This window comes from Hippopotamus amphibius, chromosome 3 (genome assembly GCF_030028045.1).
Source record: "Hippopotamus amphibius kiboko isolate mHipAmp2 chromosome 3, mHipAmp2.hap2, whole genome shotgun sequence".
NCBI lineage: Eukaryota > Metazoa > Chordata > Mammalia > Artiodactyla > Hippopotamidae > Hippopotamus > Hippopotamus amphibius.
The window spans coordinates 106,236,235-106,255,459 of NC_080188.1; the positions used below are offsets into that span (position 1 = coordinate 106,236,235).

The following is a 19,225-nucleotide window of genomic DNA, read 5'->3' on the forward strand; positions in this document are numbered from 1 at the left end:
CTCAGCAGCCTCCCTGTTGCCGGCATTCCAAGGGGTTTTAATCTAGGCCAGCCTGAGGGTCTGAGGGTTCCTATTATCTCTGAGTGACTTAGGTGGCTCCACTGCCTGCTGCAGGGGCCAAAAGAGAGAGAGAGGCTATGCCCAAGCCCCCCCCCCCCCCACTGTGAGCCTGCAGCATCCAGCTGCCATCATGGCCGGCAGCTCTCAGGGGCAGGCACTCCTCACCGTGGACCTCTTCTCTCCTGTCCTCTCGGTCCGTCACCTTTCTGGCAACAATGTTTCTCACCCTGAACCAGCTCTCTGGTTCCCACGCTCCCGCTCCAGGACCCACTGTTCAGCTGTGAATCAACTTCTCAGTCCGGGAATGCTTAGCTGCGGTGCGGACCCTCTGTGTGTTTCCCACTCCCTCCTGTCTGCCACAGCTCTGCAGTTTCACCCTCTTTGAACTGTTGTAGATGCCTCCCTACCAGTTATGTTGGGATCCTTATGGTCCTTTCTGGTGTCCGAGGCCATCTGCTGGTGTTCAGTTGGTTCTCTGTGGGAATTATTGCATCTTTTGGTGCATTCTCAATGCATCTGTGGAGAGGGATGCATTCCACGTCCCTTTACTTCATTGCCATCTTTTTTGGCAGATGGATTCTTAACCGCTGTGCAATCAGGGAAGCCCTAGCTTATTGTTATTATTTCTTCTCTGTGAGAGTATCTGCTCTTTTTTTTTTTTTTTTATTCTCTGGGTCTTTTTTTTTTTTTTTTTTCTGTTGAAAGCTCTTCACATATTTTGAATGCAAGTTCTTTGTCATATATCTGGATATATGGTTTTCAAATATGTTCCTTATATTTTATGGAAATACTTCTCTCTGATTATAAATATTTACTCACACTGTTCCAATTATCTTTTGCTGAATACACTATTCCAAAATTATATGGCTTAAATAAATTTTGATTATTGATCCACTTTTGTTATTGTTGTTCTTCCTCGGTTGACTGAGGTCACAATGAAGTACTCAGTTGAAAGGTGGGTTAGACTGTATGGTCTCTCCTAACAGGCACCAAGGTGAGAAATGTTAGGAAGTTAATTCATTTGGTTCCCTCTCCCTATCTACGTGGCCTCAGAGCCTGTCACGTGATTTATCCAGAAGTTGAGTTGGACTTCCTACATGGCAGCTCATGGCTTTCAGAGACTATTCTTCTTAAAGAGTAGGCTCAGAAATGACACAGGATATTTCTTCAGATTTCTGCTGATCAAAGTAATTAAAGTACAATGAAAATTCAAAGGGAAGTTATATAGGCAGTGTGTTTCTAAGGAAAATGGATAGCCACCTTTAATCTGCCCAAACTATAATGAGTCCATTGTAGAACTCTGTCATTTTAAATTCCAGAATATTTTATAATAATTTTAATATTTTAATTAAATATATGAGTTGTGTAATAATCTATTTCTATTTTTGCTACATATGTACCTACCGAAGCAATCAAATGAAGCAGTACTTCAGCAGCACACATGTGGAAAGGAGAGCAACAGACATTTCAATCACTCAGGTGATTGTAAAAGTAGGATTTGTTCTGGGACCTTGGGAAATAGCCCAATCATATAGGATGCTAAGATGGGAGACCAAAGTTCAAGGAGTGTGGAAAATTGCATCGCTATCTGTAGAGAAGGATTTAGGAAGGCTATGAAAATGAACAGTGAAGCTCCTATGGAAAACAATATAAAAGCTCCACAAAAAATTAAAAAAGCAACTACCACCTGGTTCAAAAATTCCACTTCTAGGTATATATCTCAAGGAAACAAAAACACTAATTCCAAAAGATACATGCTCCACAATGCTCATAGTGGCATTATTTATAATAGCCAAGGTATGGAAGCAACCTACATGTCCATAACTAGTGAATGGACAAAGATGTGGTGTATGTATATATATATATATATATATATATATATATACACATTGGAATATTACTCAGCCCATTTTCAAAAAAAATGAAATTTTGCTATTTACAATAACATGTATTTCCCTGGAGGATATTACGCTTACTGAAATAATTTAGACTGAGACAAATACTCTTTGCTTTCACTTATATGTGGAATCTAGAAAATAGGATAAATAAATAAATAAATAGATAAATAAATACAAACATACTAACAGAGACAACAAATTAGTGGTAACCTGCGGGCAAGAGTGGTGGGAGAGATGCAAGATATGTGAAGTTGATTAAGAGGTACAAACTACTAGGTATGAAATAAGAAAGATACGAGATGTAATGTACAAACAAAAAGCCTATATTTTATATTAACCATATATGAAGAATAATCTATAAAAATATAGAATCACTAAGCTACATACCTGAAACTAATATAATACTGTAATTCAGGTACACAGTTCAATAAACAAAAAGAAATTTCTATCATTTCTCAATATGGAAAATCAGCCAAACTACAAAATTTTTAAATCAGCCTTCCTCTCAGGTATGAACAATAACAGTATGAAAATCCCCAAATCCAGAATTTTTCTATCCTTTGTACATTATTCTCCACTTTAACAGACAGAAATATTGACTTCCCTGGTGAAGAACCCATGCTCCCAATTCAGGGAGCCTGGGTTTGATCCCTGGAGAGGGAACTAGATCCTGCATGCATGCCTCAACTAAGAATTTGCATGGCACAACTAAGGATCTGGCAAGCTGCAGATAAGAAGCCCACCTGTGGCAACTAAAATCTGTCAAAACCAAATAAATAGAGAGATAAATAAATAAATAAATAAACTTAAAAAAAAACACAGACAGAAATACTTAACAATAAATGTCTAGAGAGCAATTACCTTTTCAAATCTTTGTACCAGCTATTTTAGGAAATACAAAGAATAAGCACAGAACTTTTCCCTAGAGACTTAAATGTAGTAGAGATGTTTTTATAGAAATAAAATTAATGTAATTCAAGAAGTAGTATACTATGTAGAGAATGTGAGAAAGTCACAAATTCAAAGACATGTCCTTGGATGATATGTGGTTGAAGGATGGGAATAAAACAATGTTTAGTGATAAAGCCTGCCTTGAAAAGTAGCATTGGCAAGCATGTTATAGCGTCATTATTCATTATAGCTAAAGAGTGGAAACAACCCAATGTTCATTCATCTGAGAAGTGAGCAATAAAACATGTTCTGTCTATAAAGTGAAACATCATTGTGCAATTTAATGAAACAGAATCTAACACAGGCAGCAGCATGCATGAGCCTTGAAGACAGTTAAGTGAAGAAAAGAAGCCTGACAAGAAAAAGTAAAACAACATGTACCGCATGACTGTTTATATGAGATGGCCAGAATACGCAATGGCAGAGAATCAGAAAGTATATTAGTGGTTGCCAGGTGTGGGGGAGACGGGGAGGGGGAATGACCCATGGTAGGTGTGGGTGTCTTATTGTAGTGATGAAATGTTCTGGAAGAAGATAGTGGTGGTGGATGAACAACCTTGAAAATATTTTAAAATCCAAGGAACTGTATACATTCAAAGAGTGAATTTTATGGCATATGTTTTACATTTTTTACAATAAAAAAGAAAATATGACCAAAGTGTAGTGATATTCCTACATGAGGTAGTGAAGGAGAATGTTTCAAAAACACAATGAACAATCGAAAGGAATTGGAAAAGGTAAAGGAGGGATTTGATTTTCTTTAGATTTCCTCTGACTAGAGAAGCAGGATATTGATTGAGGGTAACTGTGCAGCACACCATAAATGCAATTTGCAATTTTCTTCCTGCCATAGATTAATTTGGTGGCAATAATGAAGAATAAAACCTCAGGCTTTGCTAAGTTGCTTCTGAATTCACAGGGGAAAATACAGAAGCAGAAACATAACTAATGAACTGTTTGCATAACACCAAAGCCTAAGGGCAGTAGCACTGGGATTGAAGTCCCAGTGTACCTGGTAAAATAAAAGGCCATCTGCCTGTTGTTAAGCTACCCAAGACCTGCTCATCTCAGGTAGGTTCCAAGGGCCTGATTTAAAGAATATAACAGAAAAACTTACCAGTTTGGGAAAAAAAGAAACTTGTAAATAAAACATTTTATACCTGTTTGCTCAGTTAAATAATCTTTGTTTAATTTAATGTCCAGAAATCATATTTTTTCTCAAGACTGGCAGAATCCATCTGTATTTGTTATTGTCCATAATATAAGTATTAAATTAATTTATATGATGCTGGTTCACAGGAAAGACTTTACACCTTTTACCATCAGAGTGGTATACAAATGAATTTAAGGGGTTTTGTTTGTTTTATTTCATTTAAAAAATAATGTAGGTGCCACCTTAACAATTAAAATGTGCAAATTCTTCTTATTTGAACCACATGCCATATTTACTAAGGTCTAAAGAAAAACTTGTTCACCCACATTCTACTCTCACATACATCGGAGACATATAATACACATGCAAACACATGACAGTTACATAACACACACATGCGCACACACACACATACACACACAGAGGACAGAGAAACCTATGTATCTCAGAAGCATATATTTTCCCTCATCCTGTTTCCATTTTTATGATATGAAAGTCCATTCAAAATCCAGAGATGCAAACGCATGTGTTAAATTCTGTTGTTTTCTCTTCCTTTCAGCCCTTTTCTTTGACTGTTCAAGAGACTCCTCCTTTGGCACCAGACACTCCACAGATAGATTACGTGGCAAAGCAGTAATACATTTTTAGAGAAAGGGTATTACTTATTTCATGTTTCACTAAATATTAAAAACCAGGATTAATAACATAATTATTTTCATTGCAGTTAGTGTCTGATATACAAATTGATTCTAAATCTACACATAAATGTTTTAAATTACATTTTTGAGTGACAGAAAATTGTAATCATTTTTTGTATCCATGGAATTTTCTCAAGGATAGGAAATGCTCAGTCATATCTTACAGACTAGTGTCTCTAACATGGGTTTTTTTCCACACTGTTTTGAAGATATATAATGAGATAGCAATTCATCCCAATAGCCTTTGTGATGCAAGGAAGGATACACTCAGAGAAATTAAAGAACTTATAGATGGTAACATGCCTCGGGAATAACATCTAGATTTAGACCACAGTTTCTCAACTGCCTATCAGATATTTTTATTATTATCATATAGATAGCAATGCTTTTTAAAAAAATGACTACTGACCAATAATTTTCTGAGTGTAGAAGGAAAACTGCAGAAATGAATTGTGTTCTTCCTTACAGATATGCTGTGAATGTCCAGAAGTGCATACATGCGTGTGTCATTTTCTTGATCATTTCCCCAAAAGTTCAGACAAGAACATAGAACAATGGAAAGAGGAAACTGCTCATCCTTAACTGAATTTACATTCTTGGGAATTACCAATAACCCTGGGATTAAAATGACCTTATTTATCATATTTTTTGTTGTTTATCTCAGTAACCTCCTGGCAAATCTGGGAGTGATTATTTTAATTAGAATGGATTCCCAGCTGCACACACCCATGTACTTTTTCCTCAGCCACTTCTCCTTCTGTGAGGTCTGCTTTTCCACAGCAATAGGGCCCAAGATGTTGATAGACCTTGTAGCTAAAATCAAATCAATCCACTTCTGTGGCTGTGGTCTGCAATTGTTAGCCTTCTGCCTCTCTGCAGATACTGAGTGTCTACTGCTGGCAGTGATGGCCTATGATTGGTACAAGGCCATCAGCAGCCCTTTGCTCTATGCAGTCAGCATGTCCAGCAGAGTTTGCTCCCTGCTCATGGCTGGGGTTTATCTGATGGGAATGACAGATGCTGTGATACACACGACAGTAGCATTCCGCTTATGTTTCTGTGAGTCAAATGAGATTCTTCTGTGACTTACCTCCACTCTTCCTTCTTTCCTGTTCTGATACAAGGGTCAATGAGTTGGCATTATTCACTGTTTTTGGCTTTATTGAATTGACCTCCATTTCAGGCGTCCTTGTCTCCTATTGTTATATTATTCTATCAGTCTTGAAGATCCTCTCTGCTGATGGGAGGTTCAAAGCTTTCTCCACCTGCACCTCCCACCTAACTGCTGTAGCAATTTTCCAGAGAACTGCATTCTTCACATATTTCAGGTCCAGTTCATTCTACTCCATAGATCAAGACAAAATGACCTCATTGTTTTATACCCTTGTGATTCCCATGTTAAATCCATTGATTTATAGCCTATAGAACAAGGATGTGAAAGAGGCTCTAGAAAAACTGAAAAATAAAAGATGGTTTTAAATATTTATATTAGGTATATGTGAAAACACACATTGTATTTATGGTATTTATAAAATTATTTTGCATGGTACAAGAGAAATAAAGGTGTCTCAAATACTTGATTGTTAAAATGAGAATTCTAAAGCCCAGTCTTTAGAACTGTTGTAATTCTCCAAATATATCATACTTTATTGTGTGTCTAGAATTTATGATACCCCCTCTATGCAAAAAACTTTTTGACCCCTTTCTAATTTTGCCAAATTGTTTTATTCATTCTATCATTCAAACAAGTATTTACTATACTTAAATTTATTGCGTGTTTACTAAGAGAGCTTTGAGCATTTAACTGCTTTGTGTCCTATGGGACATTAAGTAGTTTGCATACTATGGATTCTCATTATCGCCTTGAAGTATATCAATTAAGCAAGTACCAATTAATTCATACTTGTTTCAATATTATCATGAAATTAAAAACAATAGCTATTAAATCCAAAGAAAATTTCAAAATCTAGTGTAAAAGAAGGGCTTCATTGAATGGGGATTTTTGAGTCTCAAATATAAATAGATGCATATTATGGTAGGAAAAGACCATGGGCACAATAGCTGACAGTTAGAGAGGTCTTGAGGTGGACAAGCTGGGCCTTTTTAGAAGTAAAGAAGTTTTGAGGAGGGAAAAAATTGAATTCTACCTTGCTAGATGCTGTCAGCTGATCTAAGAATTAAATTAATATGAGAGAGGGTAACAAGAGGGAAAATAACCAAATTTAATTATGTACATAAGAAGAATCCACCTAACTTGTGAGATTCCAAAGACAGTAAAATGATATATATGTGTTAACTTTGACAAAGGAGAGAGGGGTAGATGTCTGAAAATTAAAAGGAAAGGAAGGCCACTCACAGGAAGATGAAAATAACAAATATTTGGTGAGCATATATTTGTTAAACAAATATTTCTTTGGCTGTACAGAAACAATGAAGCATAGAGAGAAATTTTAACAAACTCTGTAATGTTTCTCTCTGTCTAAGACACCTAGTTCCTATTATTCTGTAGTTATCTATGGTCACAGTTCCCTTCTTGGAGCAGGTCCTTTATCAAAATTATTTTGGTCAGTTAAGGGGGAAATAAAAAAGAAAAATGTTCTGAGTCATCTGGTTCTTAAAAATATATAGCCCAACATAATCATCATACCAAAGAGACATATTTTGGGGAGGCAAAGTATGCTCCCCTGCAAAACCATGGCTTAGAAAGCAGATAAACCTTGAAGGCATTATGCTAAGAGAAATAGGTCAGACAGAGAAAGACAAATACTGTATGTTCTCCTTTACATGTGGAATCTAAAAAAGTTGAACGCAAAGAAACAGAGTAAAATGGTCGTTTCCAAGGGCTGGAGGAGTCGGGGGAAGGGAACAGTGATGTGGATCAAATGGTCATTTAACGCATATTATGGTGAGTATAGTTGACAATGCTGTATTGTATACTTGAAATTTGTTAAGAAAATATATCTTACAAGTTCCCCACACAACACAAAAATGGAAACTATGTGAAGCAATAAATCTTTTTATTAACATTACAGTGGTAATCCTTTCACAACTGATACATATACCAAAATATACATTGTACACCTTAAGGAAACTCAGTGTTATCAATTACATCTCAATAAAGCTGGAAAAAAAGAAGAAAAAAATCCAAATGTTTAGGTTATAAAAAGCAATGGAAAGTGCCTTGAAAAAATATATCATTGTGTTTTAATTATCAAAAATCACCTCCTCTATCAATCCTCTACAAAAATTTCCTTACCTTCTTGTCCATTAAAGGTTCTAGTTAACTGTTCCTGTGTGTAATTCATAGTAAACCAGCTCCTTTAAGCATTGTTCTAATATCACCTTGTTTGTTAAATCACTGCCTCTAATATGAGATTGTGAGCATTCTTTGCACAAGGACTGAATATTCCATTCTTTTTGTCCAAAGCACTGCAGACTGGCACAAAATTGAAAAATGAACAAAGAAATAATAAATTTATTATTTACTATAAACACTTTTAAGTATATATTAGACATTAGTAACACAATTATATGTGTATAAGTTATGTGGCTTACAAAATACAGATTTTATATAAATTTCATATATTTTATATATTTTATAAAATGTATACATAGTTTATATTTTTTAAGAAAGTTCATGAAATGGTTCTGGATATTAAGGTAACTGATCTTTAAAAACATACATATTAATTACTTTGGAAGTAAAATGCATTCATCTGTGTAGTTTCCTGATACCCAAGTTTCATCTCTCTCTGCTCTAATTTCTGATGGTTAAAACACTGAATCAACTTGGATACACCTATATATTTGAAAGATCATATAAGACTAGGACATTCTTAATTATCCATTACAATTGTGGACACTAAAAGCCACCAAATGTCAGATTTTCTAGCTGTCATTTTTTTAAGCTCTTTATTGGAATATAATTGCTTTACACTTTTGTACCAGTTTTTGAGGTACACCTAAGTGAATCAGCTGCATTTATATATATATATAGATCTCCATATTCCCTCCCTCCCGTGACTCCCTCCCAACCTCCGTGTTCTCGCCCTCTAAGGCATCACCCATCATCTAGTTGATCTCCCTTTGTTATACAGCAACTTCCCACTAGCTATCTGTTTTACAGTTGGTAGTGTATCTATGTCTATGCTACTCTCTCACTTCATCCCAGCTTCCCCTTGGCCCTTCCCCCCAGCCCCATGTCCTCCAGTCCATTCTCTGCATCTGCATCCTTATTCTTGTACTGTCACTGGGCTCATCAGTACCTTTTTCTTTTTTTTTTTTTTTTTTTTAGATTCTGTATATATGAGTTAGCATGCAGTATTTGTTTTCCTATTTCTGGCTTACTTCACTCTGTATGACAGACATACAAACACATGAAAAGATGCTCAACATCACTAATCACTAGAGAAATGCAAGTCAAAGTCACAATGAGGTAGCACCTCACACTGGTCAGAATAGCCATCATGAAAAAATCTAGAAACAATAAATGCTGGAGAGGGTGTGGAGAAAATGGAACTTTCCTGCACTGTTGGTGGGAACGTAAGTTGGTACAGCTACTATGGAAAACAGTTTGGAGGTTCCTTAAAAAACTAAAAACAGAACTACCATATGATCCAGTAATCCCACTACTGGGCATATACCCAGAGAAAACCATAAACCAAAAAGAAACATGTACCATAATGTCCATTGCAGCACTATTTACAATAGCCAGGACATGGAAGCAACCTAAATGCCCATCAACAGGTGAATGGATAAAGAAGGTGTGGCATATATAGAATGGAATATTACTCAGCCATAAAAAGGAATGAAATGGAGCTACATGTAATGAGGTAGATAGACCTAGTCTGTCATACAGAGTGAAGTAAGCCAGATAGCTGTAATTTTTAAAGGCTTTTGTGTGAAAGCATTTCAGAAAGGAAGTAAAGCCTGAGAAGGTCTTCTGCTTTTCAAGGGGACATTTCTGGGACACTGTAACTTATCACTAGGTATCATACTGGGAAAAAAAACAAACTGTGAACTATATATATATATATTTTTTATAAAAGGTTAAAGGGTTTCCCCTTGAACCATATTTCCTCAATTAACAAATACTCTTTTGAAACTGGTGGGTCTACGGGATGATTTCTGAGATGCCAGTAATGTTCATTTTTTGACCTGGTTCTACTTGAAGGTACTCCTTTCATTTCTGAAAACTTATTGGCAGTGTACTTTGTTAAATGAAAAATCTCTATATGTATATTATACTCTAAACAGATTTTTAAAACCCATATATATCCCCCATCATATTGTAAGCAACCACAAGATTTTCTTTTTTTCACTCTAGCAGTTCCTTATATACAATGTGTTCCTAATGTATTGTAAATTTTATGTAAAGCACATATTTCATAGAATATCTAAATAGATTATATTCATGTCATTAAAAGTGCTGGCTGCTTGTAGAATGACAATGTCTTGGTCCACCCACAGACCCTTCTAGTCTTTTCTCCAGAGCAAGGAAACTGGATGTACTTTGGGAATCTTACCATGAAATAAAATCTGTGTCATAATACTCAGTATTTCAGGGACAGAGACCTATCCTGTGAAGAATGTGATCTTTTGGGTTAACACTTAACTTATTCTTTTTTTAATCTCAGCAGGGTACCCTGAAGCTCCTAGATATACATGCATTCTTTTTGATTGCTTGAATTTGATGTATAAAATTTAGCCTAAAGACATTTTTTTTCTAATTATGAAAGAACACCATTCTATTTATTTATTTGTATATTGGCTGTGTTGGGTTTTAGTTGCTCCTGGGCACGTGAGATCTTCCCAGACCAGGGATCAAACCCATGTCCCCGGCATTGGCAGGTGGATTTTTAACCACTGCACCATATAGGGAAGTTCCAAAGAACACATTCTTAATGAGAACAGAAATCCATTGGGATTTAAACTCGGTTATCTTGATTGTAATAATAGTGTAGTCCAGAAACGCAGGTTTAACTCTGTGGAAGGGAGTAGATGGAAGGGAAATTAGTTTACATGGTCTGGAGGAGCACCCCAATTTAAGAAGATAAAGTTAAGTCTTGGCTGAACAAAATGTAACCCGAGCATTTTTGTTTCTATGAAGAGCCAGAAAAACCTGAGAGAATAGCTAATTTGAGAGGCATCAGAAGAAAGCAACAAGGAAAACTTCACATCCTCAAAATGTTTACCAAGGAACTAAACAGTGATAGTAAATGACATGAGTGACACAGATGCATCAGTTTTTGGAATTTAGTTGGTGGACAATTATCAGCAATTAATTATATGTTTTGAACTTTTCCTCAACAATAACCTCAACATGAACACATACTGTATCTTCATATTGGGATCAACACACAGATGAAAGACAAAATCCATCAAAATTTGTCACTAAGAATCACTTTTCCCAAATTAAAAATATACCAAGTTCACTGATGTTAGCCTGATGAGTGCTCTATATTTATAGAAAGCAAGGGAGGAAAACAGCAACAAAAGAATAAACAAAAGATACAAAAGTAAAAAGAAACAAGCAAAAGAAATCCACTGTCCTTTCTAACTACCAGGTGAGATTTCTGAATAAACAGGAAAGTACCTGAAATCCTCAGGAGCATAAATTAGTGTGTTGCTGGCATATCTTTATAACCATTTAGAATAAATTAGGTAGTATATTAAATATATGGTATTTTATAGTAACAAAATAGATAATATATGAAAACTCTTAGTATTTGCTAACAATTCCAAAATGATTTTTCCTTGTCCCTCAAGTCCACTTCTAAGGATTTCCATTGAGAAACACTGGAGATGATGAATTACAAACACATACAGTCTCTCATTTTAGAGTTGTACATGATATAAATGGTTGAATATGCATATTTGTATGTAAAATTTCCCTTTTCCCACTAAGGTAATGTTAAAAAAGCAAAAGGTAAGAATCATGGCATATAAACCAGAAGATGAATGAAATGAATTAATATACATCAATGGAAAGAAATACAATATCTCCGTTCAGAATATTTTATATGTAAATGTATTTATTAAGGTCTCATTTTGTTTAAAACTCTGAGAGTATATACAAAGAAAACATGGTGTTCTCTAGGCAGTGTGATTTGAGCTGGATTTTCCTTTCTTTATATAGACTCTTTAATTATTACAATAATTTTAATGAGTGTGTGTGTGTGTGTTGTACACCTGTGCATTTTCATTTGTCTATTAAGTAATTAAAACAATGTACCTTTACTGGGATTGGAGAAGCATAAATAATAAGTTTTAGTTGAGTGAAATCATAAACTACTTTTAGCCAGGTGTAAGGTTGGATTTTGAAGAAGATAAGAACAGAAGAATACTGGGGAAACCCAGGGACCAAACATAGACAAGAAATATACTCTTAAGTTATTTCAGAGGCAACACTGAGTGTGCAAGTAGATAGAGCCACATCTAAGAAAAACATCACACGTTCTGTCACAGGTACTAATAATTTTGGGTGTGTCTTTCTTATTTATATTTTATTGTTCCCTAGTTATCTTCTTCTTTTTACTAAAATAAGAAATTTCACCTCTGGGAAACAAAATTGTATCATGTATTGTGGAGAAAATTTTAATTACTTACATATATTTACCACATAAAATATTGAATTAGACTTCAGAAATGTAAATGCTAAATGCCACTGAACAAAAATGATATACCCTCTTCTTAGATTCAAAAGGAAACACACAGCATTGGTTTGTTTTCTATTCAAGTAACCTTTTTCCAGTTAAAAACAGATACGTATCTAAAGATTGTTAGTGGAATCCAGATATTCCCACAAACCACACCTGTGTTCACTATTAATGCAATTTAAGAATTGATTTTGGACACTGATTTTTGAATCTTTTGGCCTTTCATGCATTGCTTTTGACATTCCGTCAGAGATTTGTAGTATTGAAAATATTCCTAAATGATATGGGGAAGGTAAATGTTCCAAAAAGGAAGAAACAAATAAAAGGAAGAAGACAGAAATTACTAAGTGGGGATCTTTTTGTATTTCATTGAATTTCTGCTTCGACTAGATATGGAGAGTATAGATTCAGTGTAACTGAATAAAAGTAATTTGTGATTTTCTTCCTGTCAGATCAATGTGTTGATAATAGTGAAGGAATCAAGCTCAGTGTTTGCTCAAGTTGTTGCTGTAGTCACAGGGGAAAATACAGAAGAGAAAATATAATTAATCAGATGTTAGCATACATTGAGGCAGACATGGAAGCTTCAGAGATTTAAGTCCCAAATGCTACCTGGTAAAATAAAATGCCATCTGTTTCATTTTTAGCCATCAGTGGCAAGTACAGAAAGACCTGCTTATTTCAGGTGGATTCTCAAGATTTAAAAATATAGGAGAAAACTTTAACATTAAATATATGAGAGATTTGTAAATGAATCATTTTTGCCTGTCTATTCAGTATAATAAATTCATCAATTAAATGGTCAAAAATATTTTCTTCTGAGAACTGGAAAATGTCTCAGCTTATTGCATCTATAAAATGACATTTTAATTATTATTATTTTTTACTTTAGGCTCACAGGAAAGCTTTTACTCTTCTATCATTAGGAAAGTATATACAAGAATTTTATTTTTTAAAATTTCATTTCAACAATAATATAGATGCAATGTTTAAACAGCAATATGTGCAAACTTAACTGTATGTAAACTGCATACTATATACACTTTAAAAAAATCCATCACCAACCAAACACAATACAGGCAAATACAGACATGCAGAGAAGACTATGTATATCAGAGACATTTATTGTTCCACTTTTGCATTTTAATATAAAAGTCTATTATTTAAAATCAAAGAGATACAAATGTGTGTGTTAAATTCTGTTGTTTTTACTTCTTTGTATCACTTTTCTTTGAATTGCCAAGACATTCATCCTTCAGCACCAGACCACTCCACAGGTAGCAAATGAGTATTGTGGCAAAGCAAGAATACATTCCTAGAGTAAAGGTACAGAATACTTATTGAATGTGTCACTAAATACTGAAGATAACTGAGAACAGGACCAGGAACATAATAATCTTTATTACTGTTAGTTACTGATATTCTCTTGGTTTCTAGAGCTAACAGAAAATCATTATAAACCAATGTTTATTTGAGCTCTTTTTTGAGAAACAGAACAATGGCAATCCTTTCTTGGGTTCGTGGGAATATTTTCAAACACAGAAAAGCTCAGTCCTGTGTATTACAACCTGGTCTCTCTAGCATTGGTGTCGCTTCCATGGTATTTTGAACATAGAATGAGACATTAATGCATCCAATTATCCTTGCAGAGATAGGAAAGCTAAAACCCAGGAAAATGAAAACCTCATAGACAATTATATACATCATCATGGCATGCAGATTTTGATAAAAGGTTTTCAATGCTTATTACAGTTTTTTGTTTGTTTCTTTGTTTTTATTGTCAAGTAGATAATAATATTCCTCCAAAGAGTTGGTGCATGTCTGGGTGATTTTCTGAATATAAAAAGAAAGCTACAGAAGGAAACTGTGTTCTGCTTCACAGATATTTTGTAGATACCCAGACATTCACCTATCCTTTCCTTGATCATTTTGTCTAAAATTTAGACCAGAAAAGAAAAAAAAAAAAAGAACGGAAAAAGAAAATTGCTCTTCTGTGACTGAATTCATTTTCTTGGGAATTACCAGTAACATGGAAATAAAAGTGATGCTCTTTGCCATGTTTCTACTTGTTTATCTCATGAATCTTCTGGCAAATCTTGGAATGATTATTTTAATTACAATGGATCCCCAGCTGCACACACCCATGTACTTTTCCCTCAGCCACCTCTCCTTCTGTGACCTCTGCTATTCCACAGCAATTGGACCCAAGATGCTGGTGGACATTTTATCCAAGAACAAATCAATCCCCTTCTATGGCTGTGCTCTGCAATTCTTGGTTTCCTGTACCTTTGCTAATTCTGAGTGTCTGCTGCTGGCAGTGATGGCCTATGATCGGTACAAGGCCATCAGCAACCCCTTGCTCTATGCAGTCAGCATGTCCAGCAGAGTGTGCTTCTGGCTCGTGGTTGGGGTCTATCTGGTGGGAATGACAGAAACTTTGATACACACAACATTAGCATTCCACTTATGCTTCTGTGGGTCAAATGAGATTAACCATTTCTTCTGTGATATCCCTCCTCTCCTATTGCTATCTTGTTCAGATACACAGGTCAATGAATTAGCGATATTCACCATGTTTGGTTTCATCAAACTGAGCTCCATTTCAGGGGTCCTTGTCTCTTATTGTTATACTATCCTTTCAGTCTTGAAGATCCACTCTGCTGAGGGGAGGTTATCTTATCCCACTTATCTGTGGTTGCAATTTTCCAGGGAATTATGCTCTTTATGTATTTCAGGCCAAGTTCTTCCCATTCTCTAGATCAAACAAAATGACCTCATTCTTTTACTCCCTTGTGATTCCCATGTTAAATCCTCTGATTTATAGCCTATGAAACAAGGATGTGAAAAAAGCCCTAGAATAATTGGAAAATGAAAAATTAAAAATTGAAAGATGGTTTTAAATATATTATACATATGAACACACATATAGTAGTTATTGCTTTACAAAATTATATGGTATGATACATGTGAAATATAATTTTATCAAATTATTCAATAAATATCCATATTAAAGCCCAGCTTAGGAAAATTTTGCAGTTTCTCAAATGTGTCATGCTTCACTATCTGCCTTGACCTGATGCATGAAACTCCTTCTTTCTGCAAAACTTCCTGACTCTTCAAATTTTGTTATATTTTTATTTGTGTATTTGTTCATTCAAACATTATTATTTGAAGTATATTAAGATTTATTGGCTGTTCACTGTTTTTATTTTTATTTGTTTTCTTTAAAGTGCTTTGCATTTCATGAAGAATCCAGTAGTTTATATACTAATGGATCCTACAGTCTAGAGGAATAAACAAACATTAATTAACTAAGCATGCAAATAGTTCATAATAAGGTTCAAAACTTTCATTAAATAAAAAATATTTAGGGTTAAAAATCCAGGAACAAATGTAAAAATGTAGCGTGCAGAAGAGATGCTTTGTTGGAAGCAGATATTTACTCTCAGATCCAAAAAAAATTAAATTGGGGAAGCAAAGAATTCTAGGAAAATGGTCTTGAGGTGAACAGTTTTATTCCTGTTTAGAATTAAGGAATCCAACATGGACAGGTGACAAGGAGCAATGTAAAATGCCTGGTAAATTATAAATTACATCATTTGCTGTAATAATTATCAGTTCCTTCCCCTTCTCAGCTCTGATTAAATGTTTCATTTTATAGTTCACAGACAACCATCTTCTTTGATCATTCTACTTAATGTCAACCTGTTAATGAAATCATTACTTACAATAGAAGATTGTGAACAATCCTTGCTCAAGGATTCTGCATTCCATCCCTATTATCCAAAGCACTTACATAATGTCTGGGACACAGACTGGAGAGAGAGAGAGAGAGAGAGAGAGAAAGAGGAAGGAAAAAAAAAACAGTAGATAACATTTTGACTGTTTATTAGACATCTGTAATTAAAAAATCAAAATCAACTGAAAGTATGATGTGTGGCTTGAATATATATATGTATACACATATATTATAAATTTTAAGAAAGAACATAAAATGGTTGTGGATACTAGGGTATTGATCTATAAAGACATATATATCACACTGGAAGAAAAGAGCATTCCATCTGTATACATTCTTAATATTTATCTATTTTATGGGTCTCTGCTCTAGATTCTGTTGTTAAAGCACTGAATCAGCATGTTTCGACAATACAGATATGGCCATATATTTGAAGGACCATGTAAAATTCATGTAATTATCCATTACAATTGTAGAAATTAAAAACCACTAAGTGTCTTAGATTTTCTAGCTGTCACTGTAAAACATCTCTGTGCAAAAACCTTTCAGAATGAAATTAAAGCCAAAGAAGGTTTTCTGGTTTTCAAAGGGGCATTAGTGGGACACTCTGACCTCTTACACAGAATCATGCTGGAAAAAACTCCTATGAATAATTTTTTTTAACAAAAGATTTCCAGGATTTTCACCCTTACCATGTTTTCTCAATTTACCCACAATAGTTTGGAACTGTTACTTATGAGCAGAAACATGGTAGAAAACATTTTTTGAAATATGTTGTCCAAGAAAAATGGGGTGTCAGTGGATTGTTGCTAATTTAAATGATATAAATGTGTAATCTGGTTAGCTAATGTCTTTCCATTTTGTCTGCTATATATTATAGCATCTGAAGACTGATTTGATCTACATATTAGCTGCTTTATGAATCTAGTAGATGTGAACTAAAGGTGAGGACATTTTAATTCCAAATGGAATGGAATTCCAAAATTAGAATTGACTTAATTATTTGTGGGTTTCCCACCCCAATTCACCAGTATTTCCCTGGAAGGAGCTTGTACACAGAGATGTATCCCAGCTTTTGTGGCTGCCCTGAGGGATGTCATGTCTCCAGATCATCTGACTCTGATAGCCAATAGGACCTCCATTCAGGAATGTCACAGAAGATTGAAATCATGTCAAAATCTTTTCCAACCACAGCAGTGTAAAACTAGAAATCAATTATAAAAATAAAATAAAAAATTCACAAATATGTAGAGGTTAAACATGCTCCTGAACAACCAATATCTCAGAGAACAAATCAAAAGAGAATTCAAAAAAATCAAGACAAATAAAAATAGAAAGATGTCATAGCAAAAGTTAGAGGACAACAACAAACTGCAACAAAAAGAAGTTTTAAGGGTAAAGTTTGTAATGAGAAATGCTTACATTAAGAAACTAAAAAAAAAAAAAAAGAAAGGGAGATACATTTATACCTCAAGGAACTAGAAAAAGAGGACCATGCTAAGTCAAAAGTTATTACAAAGAAGGAAATAACAAAGGCCAGAGTTAAAACAAATGAAATAGAAAAGGTCAATCATAATAAAAGCTTTTTTTTTGAAAAGGTAAAAAAAATGTACAAAAATATTTAGCTAAACTTTCCAAGAAAAAAGGAAAAGTCTCAAATAAATAATATTATAAATGGAAGAAGAGATATTACCCTTGATACTATGCAAAAACAAAGGATCATAAGAAACTACTATGAACAATTTACGCCAAAAAAAGTCAAACTTAGAAGACATTGATAATTCATAGCACATAACAATCTACAATGACTGAGTTATGAAAAAATAGAAAATCTGAGTAGACCAATTACTAGTAAGGAGAGTGAATCAGCTGTCTAAAGCTCCTCAAAAAGAGAAGCTGAGGACCATATGGCTTCATTGGTGAATTCTATTTAGCATTTAAAGAATTAATATTCTTCTCAAACTCTTCCAAAAAATAGAAGTGTAGGCAATACTTCCAAACTCATTTTATGAGGCCAGCATTATGTTGCTCCCAGCACCAGACAAAACACAACATGGAATGAAAATTAAGGGTCATTATTACTGATGAACATAGATGCAAAAACCCTAACAAAATATCAACAAACCAAATTCAATAGTGCATTAAAAGGATTGCACACTATGATGAAGTGTTATTTCTCCCAGGCATGCAAGTATGGCTCAACAATTGCAATTACTGTGATACACCACATTAGCAAAATGAAGGAAAAAATCATATAACCATCTCAATAGATGCAGAATAACAGCTAACAAAATTCAAAATCTTTTCATGATAAAACCCTCAGCAGGGACTTCCTAGGTGGTGCAGTGGTTAAGAATCTGCCTGCCAATGCAGGGGACATGGGTTCAAGCCCTGCCCTAGGAAGATACCACATGCTGTGGAGCAACTAAGTCCCTGCGCCACAACTATCAAGCCTGAGCTCTAGAGTCCATGAGCCACAACTATTGAGCACATGTGCTGCAACTACTGAAGCCCATGCACCTAGAGCTCATGCTCTGCAACAAGAAAAGCCACCACAATAAGGAGCCCGTGCACCACAATGAATAGTAGCCCCCAGTTGCCACTACTAAAGAAAGCCCATGCACAGCAATGAAGACCCAACACAGCCAATAAAAAATAAATTCAATAAATGAATAAATTAATTAATTTAAAAAACTCTCAGCAAACTAGGTAGAGAGGGAACCTATCTCAACATAAATAAAAGACATATGACACACTCACAGCTTATATCACATTAAACAGTGGAAAGATAAAATCTTTCCCTCAAAGATGAGGAACAAGACAAGAATGCCAAAACTTGCCAATTTTATTTAACATTTTGTTGAAAGTCCTAGCCAGAACAATTAGGAAATAAAATAAATAAAAAGTATCCAAGTCAGAAAATAAGCAAAGTAGTCTTTTTGCAGATAACATCATATTTCAAATAGGAAACACTAAAAATTCCACCAAAAACAACACCAATAGATAAATTCAGTAAATTTCTAGATATAAAATAAATACACAAAAATTAGTTTCATTTCTATACACTA

At 34.6% G+C, this 19,225-nt stretch overlaps 2 pseudogenes; both read left to right on the top strand.

Annotated features, from left to right (window-relative positions):
- Positions 1-5,314: 5,314 nt before the first annotated feature.
- On the top strand, positions 5,315-6,239 carry LOC130849995 (olfactory receptor 5W2-like; annotated as a pseudogene).
- Positions 6,240-12,696: 6,457 nt separating this feature from the next.
- Positions 12,697-15,279, top strand: LOC130848537 (olfactory receptor 5W2-like; annotated as a pseudogene).
- Positions 15,280-19,225: the final 3,946 nt, after the last annotated feature.